Below are 15872 nucleotides of genomic sequence, written 5' to 3'. Positions count from 1 at the left end.
GGCAAATAGAAAGCTTCAGATTAATCGACTCCATTTCTACATTTTATCGTCGAGGTAAGTTCGTACATTTAAATAACATTTTTAAATTATGTCTTAAATGCTATTATTTTATAATATCATATTGTGTTTCGGTAGAAAAATCCAATCGTGTATCGACGATCATCGTCCGACGATAAGGGATAGCTTCTGCTATCGAATTATGAAAAAGGTATAGCTTCAGTTGTCGAATTATGAAAAGGGATGGTGACGACCATCGAAATATGAAAAGGGATAGCTTCGACTATCAAAATATGAAAAGGGTTAGCTTAGGTTATCTAATTATGAAAAGGGATGGTGACGACCATCGAATTATGAAAAGGGATAGCTTCGACTATCGAATAATGAAAAGGGATGGTGACAACCATTGAATTAATGAAAAGGGATAGCTTCGACTATCGAACTATGAAAAGGGATGGTGACAACCATCTTGATTCCACCTCATGTGAGCTTCGGTGAGAGTTTTTGATGCAAGTTACTTGTTACTATAGAAGGTAGGAAGCATGTGTATTCATGATTTGTGGAAAGTTATTTTATCATCTGTTGATATTGAATTTATGTGATCAACCACTAATTTGGGTGGTCGATGATGCTTAGGCTTGTGCCAAGCTTGTGTTGGAATGATTCATATTTATTTTAAGCTTATGCATTGTATTTGTAAGCATCGTTTAAGAATTACGAACTTACTAAGCATTATATGCTTACCTTGTGTTCATTTTTCTATGTTTTGTAGTTAATCAGAAGCTCGTTCGTGTTGGAAGTTTTTTGGAGACCTATCACACTATCCATCAGATATATTGGTAGATTTTGATGTTTTTAAGCCATGGTTAGAATGGCATGTATAAGTGTTTTGTGCTTGATGATATAGCTATTATGATTGGCTTGTAAATGTGGTATTTTGGTTAACGAATTAGTTGTCATGTTGGCATGTATATATGGCTTTATGATTGTTAACATTTTGCCATTTTGGTGCTTAAATGGTGTGTGTTAGAATGGTAATTTTAATACATGTTAAATGACCCCTTTTGGTATGTTTGAATGTGGCCAAGGTGGTATGGTTTGGTATGGAATTAAGTGGCAAATGTTGAGTTGATAAATGGCTAAGTATATGTATGTTTTAAGTTAATTAGATAACTTTGCGATTGAGGTACCTTGAGGCATATTGGTTATATGAATTGGTAATAGTTTGTTCTAGCTTGATTATGCATATTTGAGGTACACTTTGAATGCTTGAAATAGGTGCAAATAGATGGTTTGTGAGTGCATAATTTGGGTGAAGAAAATGGCTTGAAAATGGCCTAATTCTTGTCCATACGGCCTAAGACATGGGCGAGTGTCTCAGCTGTGTGTGACACACGGCCATGGGACACGGCCGCATCCCCTCAACATGTCTTCCAGAATCTGAATAACCCTTTCCGACTGACCATCAGTCTGAGGATGAAAGGTTGTACTAAAGTGCAACCGCGTACCCAACGCCTCATGCAACTTTTTCCAAAACCGAGATGTGAATCTAGGATCTCGATCAGAAATAATCGACATTGGCACTCCGTGAAGTCGCACTATTTTCGCCACATACAATTTGGCTAACCGAAGTGAATAATCGGTCTTGACACGGTATGAAATGAGCGATTTGATCAACCTATCCACAATTACCCAAATCGAGTCCTTCTTCGACGGTGTCAAGGGTAACCCACTCACAAAATCCATGGTTACCCTCTCCCACTTCCAAAGTGGTACTTTCACTGGCTGCAAAAGTCCGGAACGTAATTAATGTTCAGCTTTCACTTGCTGACAAGTCAGACATTTTCCCACAACTTTTGTTACCTCTCGCTTCAATCTAGGCCACCAATACAACTCCTTTAAGTCGTGATACATTTTACTCCCTCCAGGATGCATAGCACACAAACCTCCATGAGCTTCTTTCAGAATTGCTTGCCTCAAGTCAGAGTCCTTCGAAATACAAACTCTACCTCAGTAACACAGAACTCTCTCACTGTTCAGTCTGAACTCAGAAGTATCCCCATTCTTAACCTGCCGGAATCGAGAAACTAGGGACTCATCCCTCAACTGTTTTCCTTAATCTCATCCACCCGGTCGGCCTAACTTGTAGTTACATTAGCAGACTACCGTCATCATCTGAGACTCAAACGAGCAAACATGGCTCTCGGATCGAATCTGATTCTCGACTTAGGGCATTAGCCACCACATTAGCTTTGCTCGGTGATACTCAATCGCATAGTCATAATCCTTAAGCAACTCTATCCATCTCCGCTGCCTAAGGTTCAGCTCCTTACGAGTCGACAAGTAGTTAAGACTCTTATGATCTGTGTATATAATACACCTTTCTCCATACAGGTAATGTCTCCAAATCTTAAGCGCAAAAATTACCGCTGCCAACTCCAGATCATGAGTAGGATAGTTAACTTCATGTGGTTTAAGCTGTCACGATACATAAGCAACCACTTTACCCTCTTGCATTAGTACACAGCCTAACCCTACATGTGATGCATCACTGCATACGGTAAAATCTTTTCCAGACTCCGGCTGAATCAGTACAAGTGCCTTGGTCAGAACTTTCTTCAGCTTCTCAAAAGATTCCTATTGTTTCTCAGTCCAAACAAACAGTACTCCCTTCCTTATAAGCTTTGTCAAAGGCACTGCCATCATAGAAAATCCTTCCACAAACCTTCTATAGTACCCAGCTAAACCCAGAAAACTTTGAATTTACGACACTGACCTCGATGGCTTCCATTCCAGAATCGCTTCAATCTTTCGAGGGTCCACCTTAATCCCTTCAGCAGAGACAACATGCCCCAAGAAAGTTACCTCTCTCAACAAAAACTCACACTTACTGAATTTCGCATAAAGCTCCTTCTCCCTCAGCACTTACAGCACAATACGAAGGTGCTCATCATGCTTCTCCTTAGTTTCAGAATAAACCAGAATATCATCGATAAAGACGACCATGAATCGATCCAAGTATAGCTGGAACACTCGATTCATCAGATCCATAAATGCAGCAGGTGCGTTCGTCAACCCAAATGGCATAACTAAGAACTCATAGTGACCATACCGAGTTCTGAATGCCGTCTTGTGAACATCCACATCCTTAACCCTCAACTGATGATACCCAGATCCAAGGTCAATCTTGGAAAATACTGAAGCTCCTCTAAGTTGGTAGAATAAATCATCGATTCTCGGTAGTGGGTACTTGTTCTTAATCGTCAGTTTGTTCAACTGTCGATAATCGATGCACATCCGCATTGACCCATTCTTCTTTACGAACAACACTAGTGCTCCCCACGGAGACACACTTGGTCTAATGAAGCCTCTATCCAATAACTCTTGAATTTGGGCTTTCAGCTCCACCAACTCCTTCGGTGCCATCCTATAAGGTGCAATGGACACCAGTGCCGTTCCAGGCAACAAGTCGATTCGAAACTCAACCTCTCGGTTCAGGGGCAAACTCGGAAGCTCCTCTGGAAAAACATCTTGAAAATCCTTGACGGTTCTAACTTTATCCACTGTCAGATCCTCAGTTTTTGATTGGCTTACAAATGCCAAATAAGCCTCACATCCCTTTTGAATCCACTTCTCGGCTCTCAATGCCGACACCACATTAGACAGATAATCCCTATGCTTTCCTATCACCAAAATCTCCTCATCCTTTATGGTCTTTAACATTATTATCTTAGCAGCACAATCCAGAGTAGCCCTATGCTTAACAAGCCAATCCATTCCTAAAATGAGATCGAATTCTCCGAAAGGTAGCTCCATCAGATCTCCAGAGAAAACTTTTCCTTAAGTTTCTATAGGCATATCTCTATACAGTTTATCTACCCTAACCGAGTAACCCAAAGGACTTAGTACAGATACCCCACTCACGGTCTCCTCAGAGCGCACACCCAGCGACCCAGATATAGCACATACAACATATGAATGGGTAGATCCAACATCTATCAACGCAGTGTATGGCATACTGGAAATCAGAAACATACCAGTTATGACGTCAGGTGCATCACCCTCCTATCGGCGATGAGCTGCATACACCAACGCCGGCTGACGAGCCTCAACAAATCCAACACCTTTGCCAGGCGCTCCTTTTCCTCGACCGTTTCCATTACCACCTCTGCCTTGCCCACGTCCTCTCGAAAACTGTGGTCCACCCCTCACTGGTTGAGCGACCCTTTGCTCTAAAACTTGAACCTGATCTGGTTCCTGGGGACAATCTTTAACCCTATGCTCCATAGATCCGCATCAGAAACAAGCACCAGAACGTTTCTGACACTCGCCCATATGCATCTTCCCACAATTCCTACAACCTTGTGGTCTAACAGCATTTATCGGCACTGCTTGAACTGGTTCCATTACCCTTGCTCTCTTAACATTCCTGTTCATACCACCTGAAAGTCCTGAATCTCTCCTAAAACAGTTGCGATCTTTCTCACGATTCTGTCTTTCTGTATGCTTCATTTCCTCAGCTATCTTAGCTTTCTCCACTAAAGCAGCGAAGTTACACTCCCTCTGTGGAGCAATCAGCACCTTAAGTTCATCTCTCAAACCATCCTCGAAGCGTACGCTACGCTCATACTCTGTAGCGACAATCCCAGAAGCATACCGGCTCAATCTCAGAAACTCAGACTCATACTCAGCCATTGACTTACTCCCTTGGACCAGGATCAGAAATTCTTTTCGACGAGCGTCCACGTAACTAGCCCGAACATACTTTCCTTTGAAGGCTATCTTAAACAGCTCCCAAGTTACACTGTCAGCAGGAGTTCCATCTCTCACCATGAGCCACCACTGATAAGCCTCATCCCTAAGTAACGATATGGCTCCCTTCAGGTTCTGCTCAACATAGCAGTCCAGATCATCCATAATCTGCTCTGTGGCTTCTAACCAATACTCAGCCACATTCAGAGCTACACCAGATACGCCCCTAAATATCTCTGCTCTATTAGCCCAGAGCCGCTCAGAAATAGACCCGAATTGCATTTCCGACTTGCCCAAAGACAACCCTTTCCAAAACTCGGAGCATTGCCTGGGACAGGGCATCGTCCCCGACACCTCGATCATGAGACTCTACCTCCGTTGCTGGTAGTACTGGTGCATCTGCTATCGGTACATGTCCTGAAGATGAAGATTCAGCCTGAGCATTACCTCGGCCACTTTCACGGCCTCTTCCACAAGCTACTCGTGTACTCATTTTGTATTATCTGATTAAGAATTTTATGAATCAGTTTAATATTTCAGTGTTTATTACAGATGTCTTATGAATAATGATAATTCAGAGTTTGAGTTTGTTTCCTTTTGCGGTAGCCTAGCTACTGATCTCAATCTACTTATCGAGTTTCTAGTGTTACCCTAACTAAAGTACCATGATAAGGTTTTGTACAAGCATATAACAGATATTTCAAAAACAATCAGAAAGGCTCAGAAAACTTACAGACTTGGGCCGAAGATTCGGTGTGCCACCTTCTAAAAAAAACCTAATTTTAGAAAATCGATTTTAATCTTTAAAATCCTCTATTTGTAAAGGGAAAATATTGGAAACATTCTCAAAAACAATTTATAATCAAGTTCCAAAAAAAAATTATTTTTGAAAACCTTCATTTAGTGTTTCTTTACAAACTCCCGTTTTTAGACCCGTTCCACAGCCGAGTTGTTGTAACCTAGCTCTGATACCACTAAATGTAACACCCCAAACCTAGCCCAGACGTTATGGCTAGATCTGACGTGTCACATGGACTTACGACTTAGTATGAATTCGTTGGTTTAAGTGATTGAGGTGGTCTTTGTAAAAATAGTAGTTGAATGAAAAGCCGGTTTATCAATCTTTAGGCTATCCATTTGTTGTGCTCGTTGAGTCTTGGAAGCGTTCATTAATTTTGAAAACTCATGTGACCCTAACACTAGCAGCTTTCGACATAGTATAAATATAATCGAGAAAATAAAACCATAGCGGAAAAAGAAATTTAAATAGCGACCTTATTACAACTTAAAACCCAAAATTAAATCGAATAAATAATAATAAAATAAACTAACTTAGAAAAACCAACTGCAGATGATGTGGCCACTCAAATCCTCACAGCTCCAAGTCCACTATGGTTGGGGATTTCTCAGAGATGAAAATAAAGGTGAGTTCGGTAAACTCGATGTGTAACATAACCCAACCATAGCCCAAAAGCAGATCAAACCTCGAGTCGACTTATCGGGCCTTGGCCCAATACAAAAATCAAAATGAAACCCATAGGCCCATAGCAGATACAGAACAAATATATCATGAATGCAGAAATCCCAACCCAAAGCCATCCATAACACCCCCGTACCAGCCTTACACCATGTGGGAAGACTACTCGACCCACCCAACTGCTACACACCACGTAAATTGCAAATAAGTCACCGGATATTGTGAAGTCACTAGATCTGAATATTGTGGCTAGGCCACCGAGCAGATATATATATGTGGCGAAGCCACCATATTACATCGAGGTCGCCAAATATTGTGGCGAAGTCACCGAATCAGATATATGTGGCGAGGCCACAGATTGATGAAATGAGGTCGCCGAACGCTTCCTCCATCAATATAAACCTATGTCCCATACAATGAAATAATATGTCATGGCATACGATATCTGAAATAGAACATCATGCTTTTTAGGGAAAAAAAATAACCCTAGGGGTAAAATCATAATTTTTCATGCATAAGGGTATTTCAGTAATTATTACCTATTGCTAAGGTTTCATGCTCATTCTAACGTTTACCAAGTAATCAGAAGTACTTACCTAGTCTTTTTACCAAAGTGGGCCCGTTGGCCCATTGGCCCGTTTTCGGCCCATTAAGCCCAAAAATACTGTTGTGCACGAAAATACACACTGTAACACCCAAAATTTGGGCCTAGAAGTTTTGGGCCTTAAGCATGGAAGCGTTTGAAGGTAGCTTATAATATTTTGTTGTGCATGTAAATTTCGTTAATGAAGGCTTATTTTAGTGGTTAAGTGTGCTGAGAAGTGTTGGAGAAGTCCTGGGTTCAAACCTGGACTCTAGCAAAAATTTTGGTTTAAGGTGAATCAAACTCTGGGTGTTGTAGGTAGGCCTTAAGAATATTGTTGGACAAATTGTGACACAAAAAGCCTTATGGCTTAGTGGCAAGTAGCGTATGGAGCATTTAAGGGGAGGCATGGGTTCGAATCCCATGGCAATCAAAGAGCATTTATTTTGCTAACAGGGGGCAGCAAGAGTTGGTGTTCAATTTAAACTCTGATGATGGAGGGATCCCACATCGGGAAGCTAACATAAGAGTGGGTGCGAAGCTAGCTTTAAATAGAGAGAACCATGAGGAGAGTAAAGGTACCCTTCTTGGCTGATCCCTTTCGCTTTGTGGCGTGCTCGGTTGGGTTGGGCGCCGGCTAAGAGTGCTCGGAGCGTGGATTAACTCCAGTCTCCAATCAGGTGTGTATTTCTCATTACTCTAGCTGTAGGATTGCTACTTCGGGCTGCGATAGGCCGAAAGGGACCATGTGGGCCCAATGGGCCTACGGGCCCAATTGGGTAAGTTGTTTGATTGTGTAGTAAATATTGGACTAGGCTAGGTGAATCTCATATCTGTGGCTAGATTTGGGCTAAAAGGGCCACATGAGCGTGTGGGCCCATTTGGGCCGAGAAAGGGCTTTAGGCCCATTCGTATTGTTATCCCTGTTTAGAATACTTTAGTTTACCAAATTACCAAAATACCCTTGGTTTGTAAAATTACTAAAATACCCTTGGTTTATAAAATCACCAAAATACCCCTAGTTTGTAAAATTACCAAAATACCCTTGGTTTACAAAATTACCAAAATACCCCTAGTTTGTAAAATTACTAAAATACCCTTGGTTTGTAAAATTATCAAAATACCCCTAGTTTGTAAAATTACCAAAATACCCCTAATTTGTGAAATTACTAAAATACCCTCGACCTGTAAAATTATTAAAATACCCTCGACTTGTAAAATTACCAAAGTACCCCTAATTTATAGAATTACCGTTTTACCCTCGATTTACAAAATTACCAAAATACCCTTGTAAGGTAGAAATACCAAAATACCCTTGTAGGATAGAAATATCGAAATACCCTTGTAGGGTAGAAATACCGAAATACCCCTGTAGGGTAGAATTACTAAAATACCCTTGTAAGGTAGAATTACCGAAATACCCTTGTAGGGTAGAAATACCGAAATACCCCTATAGGGTAGAATTATTGAAATACCCCTGTAGGGTAGAATTACCGAGAACCCTTGTGGGGTAAAATTACCATTTTACCCCTAGGGTGTTAAATATTATTTTGCCCTTGTGGGCAAGTGGTGACTTAATTTGTGTGGTTGTGGATTTGATTGTGAATATATGTTGGTGATATGAATGACTTGACTATGATTGTTTGATTCAAATATGGACATGATATTCTGATTCTGTATGTTGTATGCGATGACATGTATATCTGTTGCATGGGATAAGGGTTATATTGATGGAGGAAGCGTTACGCATCCTCATTTGCAATCTGGTGGCCTCGCCACATATATCTGTTCTGGTGACTTCGTCACAATATCTGGCAGCCTTGTTGCAATCTGGTGGCTTTGCCACATATATATATCTGTTCTGGTGGCCTAGTCACAATATCTGTATCTGGTGACTTCATCACAATATCTGGCGACCTCATTGCAATTTCGTGGTGTGTAGCGGTTGGGTGGGTCGAGTAGTCTTCCACATGGTGTAAGGTTGGTGCGGGGGTATATCTGTTGGATTGGGTTGGGATTGCATTCACATTCGATTTTGATTACATTACGATACTTATTTCGATTACGATTCGATTCTAATTCTAGTTACGATAATGTTTCTTATACGTAATGGGTTAAAGCCCATCTGTCATTGTCTGTTATAGTGAGCTAAGGCCCAATTGATCTGAAGCGTAAGTAAGGTTGGGGCGGACTTTTAATTCTTTTATATGATTTGATTGTTCCTTTTTATAGTAGGGATTTCATCTTGAGTTTTAGTAAACTCACCCCATTTATTAACCTTCGGTAATTTCTAGCCTTAGACGGATCGGTCATGCGAGGGGCTGGGAGGAAGCCACACACACTATTTATTTTATAGTTTTGATTATTACTTTTAAATGTTTTATGTGGGTTGTAGTAAAGCCGTTGTAATTTTCTGGATTTCAAATTTGAAATTTTACTTATTGTTCTTATAATTGCTAGTATTAGAACACGGTTTTCCAAAGCAACTCATCGTTGTTCAAAACATCACGTATCCGCAATTGTTTTTAAATCAAGCTTCCGCAACTGCTAAGATTTTTTACAAAGTCGTTAAGAATGTTATTTAGCTAAGGTTTCTAACAAGGTTTAAAAAGGGTATAAGTTTTTAATTATTAAGAAGGGTTTTTAATGGAAACATGGTTTTCGAAAAACACTTCAATGTGACATGCCAGATTCGAGCCAAACTTCCAGGCCGGGTTTGGGGTGTTACACACACTCTGCACTCTAATCATCCAAATGCACCATACTCATTAACAACTGTCTCACGAGTGCTCGCACGCTCGTGAGTTCACAAAATACCAACGTTTCGGTATTTCAGCTTTTACCGATTCAGCCTAAGGGAGGGTGTCGTTTACACACCTGGTTAAAAATGATTGATGACGATATCTCCCACGTGATAATCCTACAATCGATCACTAATACATTAGACTTACGAATTAACGATAACTAACATAAATCCACGTCAACTAACCCAATCATCACACAAGTTAGTCATTTACGCACGAGGGGCAAAATAGTCATTTTACCCTCCGTGGGTAAATCGGTAGTCCTACCCTGTGGGTATTGTAGTAATTCTACAACTTATCCACTTGGGCCTACGGACCCATTGGGACCACATGGCCCATTTCATTATCATCGCGTCCGAAATAGCCGCCTCTTGTTATAGTAATGAGAAATACACACCTTTTAGGAGACTGCAGTTAATCCGTGCTCCAAACACTCTTAGCTGACGCCCAACCCAAACGAGCACATCACAAAGCGAAAGGGATCAGCCAAGAAGGGTATGCCTACTCTCCTCATGGTTTGCTCTATTTAAAGCCAGCTCTCCATCAACTCTTATGTTAGCTTCCTGACGTGGGATCCCTCCATCACCAGAGTTTAAAACTAACACCAACTCTTGCCGTCCCAACATAGCAAAATAATCAACCTTTGCATGCCAAGGGATTTGAACCAAAGTCCTCTCACATTCCAACTCACACCACCACCACTAGGCCATCAACTCATTTGTGTCATAAACCCAACACATTAAACTTTAAAGCGCACCTACTTGCTTCCAGATTTATTGAAAAGAAAAACCAAAATATATTGCAAGAGCCAAGACTTGAACCTTGGACCCCTTGCTTCCTCTATGGCGTCACTTTCTTGTCCTCTAAGTGGCGCCACCTTGCCACTACACCACACTCCTTTTTGTGTCATCTTTTAAAAGCCCAAATGCCAATTGCATCACCTGTTCATAAAATTAAAATTCTGAAGACTACCACAGATTTAACTTAAGTTTGGGCCTTCCAAAGGCCCACTAACCTACTAAAATATATATATTAACCAACCAGAACACACACAAATTTTAAAAATCACAGAAACACAGAAAACCCAAAAATTGGGGCGTTACATGCCTTCCATGCATTTCAAACTCAAGATCCCTTACTACCATAATGACGCCACAGCCACTGGATCACCAACTCATCTTGTGCCACGATTCCACCAACAATATTCTTTAAGCCCACTTACTTACATCCAAGGTTTTATTCACCTGCAACCAAATCATATTTGAACCCAAGACTTCTCCAATACTTCTTGGGGCCCTTAACCACTAAAGCAGACATACTTTTGTGTTATTCACTTGCACAACTAAATTCCAATTCCTCTGATACACGAAGCCTATTTCTTCTAGGCCCAAAATTTGGGGCGTTACAACTCTACCCCCTTAAAAAATATCGTCCTCAAAATTTCCAACTATCAGAACAGTAGCGCATCCTAGCCTACCACGCTACGCTCTCGTTGTGCACTCTGATCCAAATAATACAAGCACACGCCAAACCATCTATCCATGGGAGCGGATAGATATCAAATGCATACCATCTCTTGAACACACATAGAATAAATACAAAACTCTGAATTAAAGTACAGCAATACAGTCTAATATCTAAAGAAATCTCAATATTTCTTTCTACTACTTTTCAATAAAAACAAACAACAGTTTCAGAAACTTATAAATTCGACGCCGGGGACTCAGTGAACCACGCAATAAAAATCCTTCAAAATGTTTTAGAATCGTTAAATAACTTTAAAATCCAAAAACTAAGGCCCATTTCCCAGCTAAGTTTTGTAGCCTAGCTATGATACCACTAAATGTAACACCCCAAACCCAGCCTAGACATTATGGCCGAATCAGGCATGTCACATTAAAAAGCTTTTTTGAAAAACTCTGTCTTATTAAGAAATCTCGCTTGAAAGATAAAAGCCCCTTTGTTTAATTTTAAAGTCAACTTAATTATTTGTTAACCATTTTAAACCAGCCTTACTTTTAAAAACGTGTTTGTTGCGAAAGCATTTCAACAATGTTGCGGAAACGTGATATTTTGAAAGCAAATATCATTTTGGAAAATCACGCTCGACCTAACAGAAATAAATCATAATAGTTAAAAACCCCCCAAATTAAAAGCTGGAAAATTAGAGAAAATGCCTTCTTACATCAAAAACCCAAACAAAAAGTAATTTAAGCAATGTAAAACTAATACGAAAATTTAAAGTTGTTTGTAGTGTGGCCACCTCCGAGTCCTCCCAGCACTGATCCACCTATCGCTAGGGATTACCTGCACAGCTAATAAACGGGGTAAGTTTACGAAAACTCAGAGTGTAATCCCCTTACTAGAGTAACGATCGTTATCTGAAACATAAGCAATGCAGGCTAGAGCCCTATAACGAGAATGATGCAGTCCAGTTAGAGCATAAGTAGGCCAAAGCCCACTACAATATCTTTTGGGTCACTGCCCATAACAGAATCAATTGGGCCTAGCCCATCTTAGTAACAAAACAGAATGTGTGAATGCATGGATGCATGCTATCCCATCCAACCCTACACTTGCCTCCGTCCAACCCTGCACTACCTATGGGGAATAACTCACCCACGCCATCCCTACACTTATAATGTTAGCACCGGTTGTAGCACTAACCAAAATCGCAACAAAGCTGCTAGTATATATACGACTTTAAGCCTTCAGTAGCGGTATTATATGTGACACCCCTAACGTGACCCTAGTCGGAGAGTGGTTTCGGGACCACAAAACCGAGTCACAAGAATAATTAGGTGTTATATTCTGTGCTTATTGTATGTGGAATTTGTATGCGTAAATATTTCGTGCCTTGATTTTATTAATTAGGTGCTAATTCATAAGAAAGGACCCATGTGTTAGGACTTGAAAATGTGATAGGTGAATTTTTAAGTGGCCAAATAATGCATGAAGTAAAGACATGAGGGATTTGCATGTCAATTTAGCCAACTATAGGAAGTGGCCGGCCATGGTAATGAAGATGGGCTAAAGAAAACATGTCTTGAACATGTTTTGTTAATGGTGGATGTTAGAAATAATAAAATAAAGAGCATGGGCAAAGGGAACATGTTCCAAACATGTCTAGTTAATGGATCATGTTAGAAAGAATAAAGAAATGGAGAAAAAAGGGGAAATAATGAACAAAAAAAAAAAGAGTGTGGATGCCCCCCTTTGTTGCCGTGAGTTGTAGAGAAAGAAATAAAAAAATTTTTGTTCATCCATTTTTCTCTTCTTTGGCCGAAAATACTAAGGAAAAAGGAAGGATTTTTGCTTCATGCTTGGTTTAGAAGAGAACCAGAAGAAGATTTGTCTATACTTGCATCAAGATTAAGGTATGTTTGAGGTTGTGTCATGAGATTCATGCTTGTTTTGGTTGCTAACTTGATGTGCATGTTAGCCATGGTTCAAATCCTTGTTATGCCATGAAAATGGTATTTGGCCAAGGTGGATATTGTGTTAAAGCCATTGCATGCTAAATGTGAAGCTTGCTAATGATGCATGTGGTGATGGATTGACTACTCTTGAAATTTCTTTGTAGCAATCTTGAGTAAAACATTGAATTTTTTGTTTAACCATGACCGAAGTTGAAAGGGTATGGTTGTGATGTATTCGCCATGGTGCATTCATGAGCATGATTTATGCTTGTTACTTGAGTGGTAAAATTTGTGTTTTGAATGGATATGAACACCTTGAGATTGACCTTGCACCTATAAGTGTACATATGTTTGCACATGATGTATTGGTATGACATACATACTATCTCAAAGTATGTATTTTCTTGTGATTATGTTTTGGTTATGAAGTAAATGATAGATGTGTATTGAGCTACAATATGTAAAGCATTAGCTAGTAAAAAGTGTGCCATTCATGTGTGGTATTAAACATGTAATTGGCCTCAACATCAACATGCATAATCGGCCATGAATAAGTGCCTAAGAGGTTGTGTTGTTCGGCCATGAGTAAGCATGTTGAAGGCTTGTGTGTTGAGTTGATTCATGAATTTCGTACTTATGTGACTTTAATGTCTAGTGAATATATGTGGGCTAAGTGCCTTGAGTTCCTCTTTTCGATACTCAAATGATTGAATCAATTTAATTGTTAAATTAAGCTCAAGAGCAAAGAGGACCAAATCCGATAAAGGAAGGAAAAAGTAGTCGAATAGCCATCGGAATCATTCGACAACATCCGAGGTAAGTTTTCGAGTATCGAAACTTAGATTTTGATTCGATTGAATGAAGTAATAAGCAATCAAGCTGTGCCCTTGTATATGGCCATTGAGCGAAATGATATTTTGATTAAGTAAAATGTGCATAAAAGTTTGTTATGAAATTGAAACAAAGATGCGAAGGCAATTGTGCGATGTGATATCCGGGCTAAGCCCAAGGCAATTGTGCGATTGTGATATCGAGCTAAGCCTGAAGGCAATTGTGTGAGCTATGATATCGGGCTAAGCCGAAGGCAATTGTGCGAGTTGTGATATCCGGGTTAAGTCCCGAAGGCATTTGTGCGGGTTACCATAACGGGCTATGTCCCGAAGGTGTTTTGAGCAGTAGCTATATCCGGATAAACTCAGAAGGTATGTGATTTGAAATTTATAAGCTGCTGGAAAATTTTCAGTTATTGCATTTGTGAAATTCCCAACAAGGTATGTTTTGTGTGTGCTTTGCACACTATGAGTAAATGCGTACGAATATTCGCTCTAATGATAAATGAGCTATCGGCATTAACTAGGCCGTTATTTGTGTATGAATATAAGAGTTGGGATTGTGAAGTAAGCATGTCATTGAGAAATTGTACATATGAATTATTGTTTAGCTACTTGAATGCTATGCTTTGGTTGTGTGTATATTATGGCTCGAAACTTACTAAGCATAAATTGCTTACTCCGTTTCTTTGTTTCTCTGTTTATAGATTTTGCTCGTTAGCGATCAGATTCGGGATCATAGAAGTTGAAGTCAACCACACTATCAAAGCCCTTTTTGGTACTCCTTTAGTTGAGTTTTGGATATGGCATGTATAGGACTACCCTCGGTTGTTTTTAAGTACTTTGTGATGTATATGTGTGCGGCCATGCGAAAATGGTTCGTAAAAGTGGAGTATGGAATTTGACCATATGTGGTTTGTAATTATATTTGGTTTCATGATGTGATTATGGTTTGGAATGAGAGAGTTGGTCACATGATCAGCCATTGGAATGGCTAAATATGATCATATGTGGACCTAAGTATGACTAGACTATAGTTGGTCCATGGGAACTACAATATAGGTAAAGCCTACCTTAAAAACAGAGGCTGCCAGCTGCAGTGACGTGGATGTGAAAAATCACCAAACTTTTTAGGAATAGTGTTAAATAGTGAATAAATTATGTGATCGAACCTTGACGAGTCTATTTTCATATGAAAGTAACGAAACGATCATATGATCAGTATACCGAGAGATATTAAAGTTCTTGTGAGACAGGGCCAGAACGGTTTCTGGGTCTCCTGTCGCAACTTTGAAAATTTATCATAAATTATCCAGAATGAATTAGAAGTCATGCCTTATATATACAGATTCCTTTTTGAGTCTAGTTTTATTATAAACAAACGGCATCAGTATTGAAACCCTGTACAGAGAGATATTCAAGTTGTAACGTGCGAAGGTCAATGTAGTCGACCCCTGTAACATGGGTGACTTTAACTAATAAACTGTACCAATTGGCCCGACCAAAAATTCTAGAAATAAATCCATGAATGGATATATGAGTCTAAATTCAGGGAAAATTTACGGAATCAGTTTCCGAATTGTGAAACTCGAGATATGCTTTTTAAGGCGACAGTGACGCAGTTTTCCAGCTTGCCTGGGAACGTCGAATTGGTCGGTGCCATAAGTGGTTTTGGCTTGTTAACCCCTCGTGTCCAACACCGGCGACGGTCTCGGGTTCGGGGTGTTACAATTTTATTGGTATCAGAGCTACGGTTTAGTCGATTCTAGGACTACCGTGATATGTTTGGGGTCTAGCTATACATGCCATTAAGTGATAATTGATAGTGTGGTGATTTACGACATTACGAATTTGTGTTTGATTATAGAAATGGATCCCGATCCCAACCGAGCAATAGTGATGATGTGGAGAGTGTGGCGCTGCTCCGTGCAAGGGACAGTGGCCGGACTCTCAACCTATGGCCAGCAATCTGAATGATGAGGCTAGGCAAGCCTTTTATAGCGTGATGAA

This window comes from Gossypium arboreum, chromosome 2 (assembly GCF_025698485.1).
Source record: "Gossypium arboreum isolate Shixiya-1 chromosome 2, ASM2569848v2, whole genome shotgun sequence".
Lineage (NCBI taxonomy): Eukaryota > Viridiplantae > Streptophyta > Magnoliopsida > Malvales > Malvaceae > Gossypium > Gossypium arboreum.
Note: the sequence above shows the minus strand (reverse complement) of the source record.